Source organism: Sciurus carolinensis, chromosome 4 (genome assembly GCF_902686445.1).
Source record: "Sciurus carolinensis chromosome 4, mSciCar1.2, whole genome shotgun sequence".
In the NCBI taxonomy this organism is placed as follows: Eukaryota; Metazoa; Chordata; class Mammalia; order Rodentia; family Sciuridae; genus Sciurus; species Sciurus carolinensis.
In genome coordinates, this window is record NC_062216.1 from 38,213,327 (window position 1) to 38,219,326 (window position 6,000).

General features: G+C 35.8%; 1 pseudogene; it reads left to right on the forward strand.

Moving 5' to 3' along the window:
- The first annotated feature begins 1,110 nt into the window (after nt 1–1,110).
- LOC124982679 (aldo-keto reductase family 1 member B10-like) lies at nt 1,111–5,633 on the forward strand (annotated as a pseudogene).
- Nucleotides 5,634–6,000: the final 367 nt, after the last annotated feature.

Sequence of the window (6,000 nt, forward strand, 5' to 3'; positions counted from 1 at the left end):
GAACAAACAGACTTTAACTTAACTGTGATATAAATAACACAATAGAGAGGAAGAATTTTAATGATGTTTAGAATTCGTAGGTTTGAGGATTCCCAATCTGTATTACTTGTTACTAGGGAATGTTAGCGAATTTAAATGCTGTTTTTACTCTACTTGTTTGATTCTGCACAAAAACTAAATTCTCTGAAACTTTCTCATCTGTAAAATATTTGCAAAGTTGTTGTAAGGCTTAGAAATAAGGTATGAATGTGAGCAATAAATTATGTCAAGTTTTATGAAAGTTTCCAATTAAAAATATACATATATACTCAATTAACTATGTGTAGTCAGCAAAGGTACATTAGTTCTCTTTGTAGCTATAAGGTCATAACCTGTGGGGGTGGTTGTTGCCATATTTTGCCTTTATATTTGGATTTATAATATTTAGTGGTAATTTGGACACCATCAGTATTACGATCTTTGAAAGTAAAGGTACTAAAATAAAATAACTTCCATTTACATACCAATGTTTATAGCAGCATTATTAACAATAACCAGAAGGTGGAAATAACCTATATGCCCATTGATATATGATTGGATAAGAAAAATGTGGTATATTGATACAATGGAATATCATTCAGTTTTAAAAAGGAATACAATCCTTCACATGCTGCAACATGGATGAATCTTGAAAGCATCATAATAAGTGAATGAAACCAAAGGATAAGTATTATATGAGTCTATCTGGAAAAGGCATAAATAGAGTCAGAAAACTGAGATGGAGGAATGTGGAGTTATTATTTAATGGGTTCAGAGTTTCTGTTTGGGGATGATGGAAAAGTTCTGAAATGGATATTTATAATTGCTGTACAATACCACGAATGCACTTGATATCATTGAATTGTATAGTTAAAAAGGGTGAATGTTATGTTATATGTATGTATATATGCACATATATATATATTACAATAATAAAAGGATACCAAATCAAGAAAATAACTGTTAACCTAGAATTGAAAGAGCCCTTACAAATGACGCTGAAATAAAAAAAAATTAAATGAAATGGAGGAAATCTGTCTCTTGTAGATCTTCCCTAAAGAATAACTAAAGGGAGTTCTTAAAGATTCCAACATGGAAATGCAGAAAGAAAAGAAGTATAATGGAAAAGGTAAATATGTGGAACCAGTTACAAAAGAGTATTTACTATATAATTTTATTTATATTAAGTTCAAACTTTATTTTTGTATTATAAAAATCAATATATGGTGTTAGAAGTTAGCATAGCAGAAATCTCTGGAGACTAGGGTATGTTAATAAATGACAGAGGGCAGGAGTAGGCTTAGAAAGCTAGTTGTATCTCATTTCTTCACCCATGGGTGGTCACAGGTCACTCATTTCTTCACTCATTGTGAATAAACTCATTGTGTTGTGTGCACACAAATACTGTGTGTATCTTTCATTATTATTATTATTATTATTATTATTATTATTATTATTATTTTGGTACCAGGGATTGAACTCAGAGGCCTTCATTCACTAAACCACACCCCCAGCCCTTTTTTGTATTTTATTTAGAGACAGGGTCTCTCTAATTACTTAGCACCCTGCATTTGCTGAGGCTGGCTTTGAATTCATGATCCTCCTGCCTCAGCCTCCTGGGTCACTGGGATTACAGGCGTGCACCACTGTGCCTGGCTTCAGTATGTGTTTTATACTTTAATAAAGCATGTTTAAAATGGAATTGATCTGAAGAGTGTCTCAATATTGGGATAATCTCTGAAGGTTAAAGTCAAATGACTGAATTGGGTGTTGAACTTGTGATCAACTTTTTTTTTCTGTTCCTAATTAAAAAAGTCATTGGAGAGCCATTGAAGTATCTACCACCATAGCATTTTTTTCCCCCAACCAATTTGTGTAAGATTTCTGCCATTGGAGACTTTTCTTTAAAAGATTGTTGAGAACAAAATATGAATATCTGACATAAATGAGGTTAGTAGAAAATTAGAGTAACTGGCAGATTAAGCACTGAAACTGGGGTCAAGGACAATGTATCCTTGAGGAGGAATGAAAGGTTTGCAGAATGAAGTCATCATCTAGAAGGATGATGTTTGGGAATTTTGGAAACTCGTATGGAGCTACTGGAGCCCTAGATTCAAGAAGGGGTAGCCCAAGCAGCACTGAAGGAAATGATAATTGTACGAAATTTGGGTGCCTGTGAATGACATTGGGGATATAGCCTCAGTGCTTTAGTGAACCAGCTATGTGCACTCCTCGGTACATTTATGTATGTATGTGTTTATTTATTTATTTTTATTTGTTCTTTTTGGTTATACATGACAGTAGAGTGTATTTTGACATATTCATACCTTGAGTATAACTTTCCATTCTTGTGGTTGTACATGATGTGGAGTTATGCTGGTCCTGTATTCATATGTGAACATAGGAAAGTTATGTCCAATTCTTTCTACTGTCTTTTCTATATTAATGATGGGTAATGTGTACACACTTGGACTTTTTCAACTTGTATACTTTATGAAAGGAGGTAGAATGGGAATTTGGTTTTGTGAGAGGTAGTTCTCAAACTTAAAATAAAATTTTGCTTTTGGTGCTTTAATAGATAATATGTACACTTTTTAACCAGATGAATAATGGAAGAAATGAATGAATGGAGTAATTTTCATCCCTAAAGAAATATTTTACATTTTGTATAGTCTTAAAGTCAGTTTTTACAAGCTAATTATGATGGGGATAGTAATTAGGGTTTAGATATTGTATCCTTTGAATTATGGATATGGAATTATGCTGATAATTCATAAATGAAGATGTGCTGATATCCCTTGTTCCTAGATAGAAGAAAACACTTTTTTTTTTTTTTGGAATTCTCCGCCTACTTAGACAAAGTTCTCAGGTATTTGGAAAGCTAATGTTAATATCTGATTTTAGGTTTGATTGATAATCAATCAAATAGAGATCAAATCAAATTGATAATATTCTTTAAAAATGTGGAAGTCATTATGATAAAGCAACCACATCTTATCGGTAGTTTAAAATTTAATCACATGAAACATTCCAATCAGCTTTAAAAAGTCAATTTGTAAATAGGGGCAAAATTATTAAAAGACTATTTTGTTATGTCACCTTCACCTTTCTTACTCAGTGGGTGCTCAATAAATACTTATCGAGTGCTCTCCACAATGGGTAGAAACCTTAGAGCATAACCATTACACAGTCCTGTAGGTCAAGCAAATGGCTTATTGACTTATTATGCCTCATTCTTTTTTATGCTTATGGTACAGATGTCATAGTGTAAAAAAGAAAAAAACATTACGCTCTGGTGACATGATGATAAAGAGTAATCATTATAAGTAGCAGTTTTTCTTGGACTGAAATCAGATTTGTTCCAAGGACAATCTGACAAATGTTTGTGAATAAAGTAGTTAATTGAAGAAACTGGAAGCTCCATCCTGCTAATCTTGGTGTGTTCCCTTATTGGGCAATTAGGAAACTTTATCCTATGTAGAGAGGAGCAAACCTTTAGTGGGTCACATTAATCATTAAGCTTTATTCTATTTGTCTTACCCAGTTGCAAAAATATGATAACTAGAATGGTTTCCATTCAATTCATCACCTTCTCAGTAGAGTGTCTCAACTCTCTCTTAAGTTTACTCTGAAAAACAGTCGTTTAGTTAATCATGAGTCCAAAGTTCACAGAAGCCCAATTCTTAATTATGGACAGCTTCATCGATTATTGTTAGCTTTCAAAAGCTTATAAATCTATGCACAGTGACTATATCTGTTTTCTAAGAAAATATGGTATTATGTGAATTAAATAAAATCTGGTTGATATTTTTTGCTCATGGCATGAATTCCCGGGTAGAATTTCTGTTGCGAATTCACTATTAAAGGACAAAATGCTCTATGGGGAAAATCTTACTTTCATATTTGTTTGCTTTTTTTAGAAAAAGTTTGAATCTCTCTCTTCTTTTTCTGGTACTAGGGATTGAACTCGGGGGCACTCAACCACTGAGCCACATCCCCAGCCCTATTTTGAATTTTATTTAGAGACAGGGTCTCACTGAGTTGCTTAGGACTTTTGCTGAGGCTGATTTTGAACTTTTGATCCTCCTACTCATCCTCTTTTGCTGTTGGGATTATAGGCACGCACCACCGTGCCTGGCCAAAAGTTTGAATCTCTTTTCATTTCAATTGTCGTTATTTTCATTCTCATTCTGTACCTTATACATTTTAAAACAATTTTTATGTAGCACTCATTCTATTTCTTTACTCTAGTTAATTTTTTTACATGTTTATACTTTTAACTTGAATTCTCAAAAGAACAATTTTTATTCACAATAATGAATGTGCAATTTAAGGGCAGGCTTCATTAGCCTTAGTCGCATAGTTTAAATTATCAGTTTAAAACATATCTCTGCTGCAGGGTGTGGTGGTACAACTTAGCAAGACACTATCTTAATCAATCAATCAATCAATCAATCAATTTTAAAAAGCTGGGAGTATGGCTTAGTGGTTAGGTACCCCTGGGCTCAATCCCCGGTACAAAAAACAAACAAAAAACAAAAACAAAGAAAAAAACCCCAAAACATATCTCTCTAAATTTCAGATTAGAACTACACTATTTTATTTTTATTATAAAAAGCTCTTGAGGACACTAGACATGGATCTGCTCTCTCAGAACCATTTCTGCACCAACCACTGCCACCTCCATGGAGCTCAGCACCAAAGCCAAGATGCCCATTTTGGGTCTGGGTACTTGGAAGTCTCCCTCAGGCAAAGTCAAAGAAGTTGTGAAGGTGGCCATTGATGCAGGATATCGCCACATAGATTGTGCCTATGTCTATCAGAATGAGAGTGAGGTAGAAGATATCCAAGAGAAGATCCAAGAGAAGGTGGTGAAGTTGGAGGACCTCTTTATTGTGAGCAAGTTGTAGTGCCTCTTCTTTGAGGGAAACCTTGTGAAGGAAGCCTGTGGAAAGATCCTCCAGGATCTGAAACTGGACTATCTGTCTGTCTTATTCATTGGCCCTAGGGATTTCGGTTTGGGAAGGACTTATTCCCCTGAATGATAAAGACAAAACCGCATCAGTAAAATAACATTCTTGGATGCCTGAGAGGTCATGAAGGAGCTGGTGGATGGGGGGTTGGTGAAAGCCCTTGTATCTCCAACTGCAACCACTTCCAAATTGAATGGATCTTGAACAAGACCAGACTCAAATATAAACCAGTGACTAAACAGGTAGAGTTTCACCCATAGCTCGCCCAGGAGAAAATGATCCAGTACTGCCACCCCAAGGGCATCGCTGTCACAGCCTATAGCCCTCTGGGCTATCTAGATAGACCTTGGACCAAACCAGAAGACCCTTTACTCCCGGAGGACCCCGAGATTAAGGGAGATTGCTGCAAAGCACAAAAAATCCTCTGCTCTGATTCTGATCTGGTTCCAGATTCAGAGGAGCGTGGTGGTGATCCCCAAGTCTTTGACACCAGAATGCATTGTTGAGAACGTTCAGGTCTTTGACTTCAAATGGAGTGATAAGGAAATGTCAGCCATACTCAACTTTAACAAAAACTGGAGGGCCTGTGCACTGGCTGACCAGGCTCATTTGGTGGAATACCTCTTCAATGGTGAGTACTGAAGCTGAATCTTCTGATGAGACACCTGGCGAATTCTTTTTCTTCATTGAAGTGGAACTCCCTCTCCCTAAGGCCTATTTTAGCCAAGTTTATGTAATCATACTGGGCCTGACCTTGTCAGAATCTAGGCAAGGTTTATGAAATTTTTTTATTGGTGCATTATAATTGTACGTAACAGGATTCGTTATGCCCTAATTGTACATGCACGCAACATTAGTTGCTCAGTCTCCCTCCCAGAACCTTCCTTTCCTTCCCCTCCTCCCTCTCCCTAGGCAAGGTTTTATTTAAATCTATATGTTGAACCGGGAGAAGACTTATCACAGGCAAGTGTATGACTCAGATGAGCAAGTGACTGTTTCTTCCACCTAT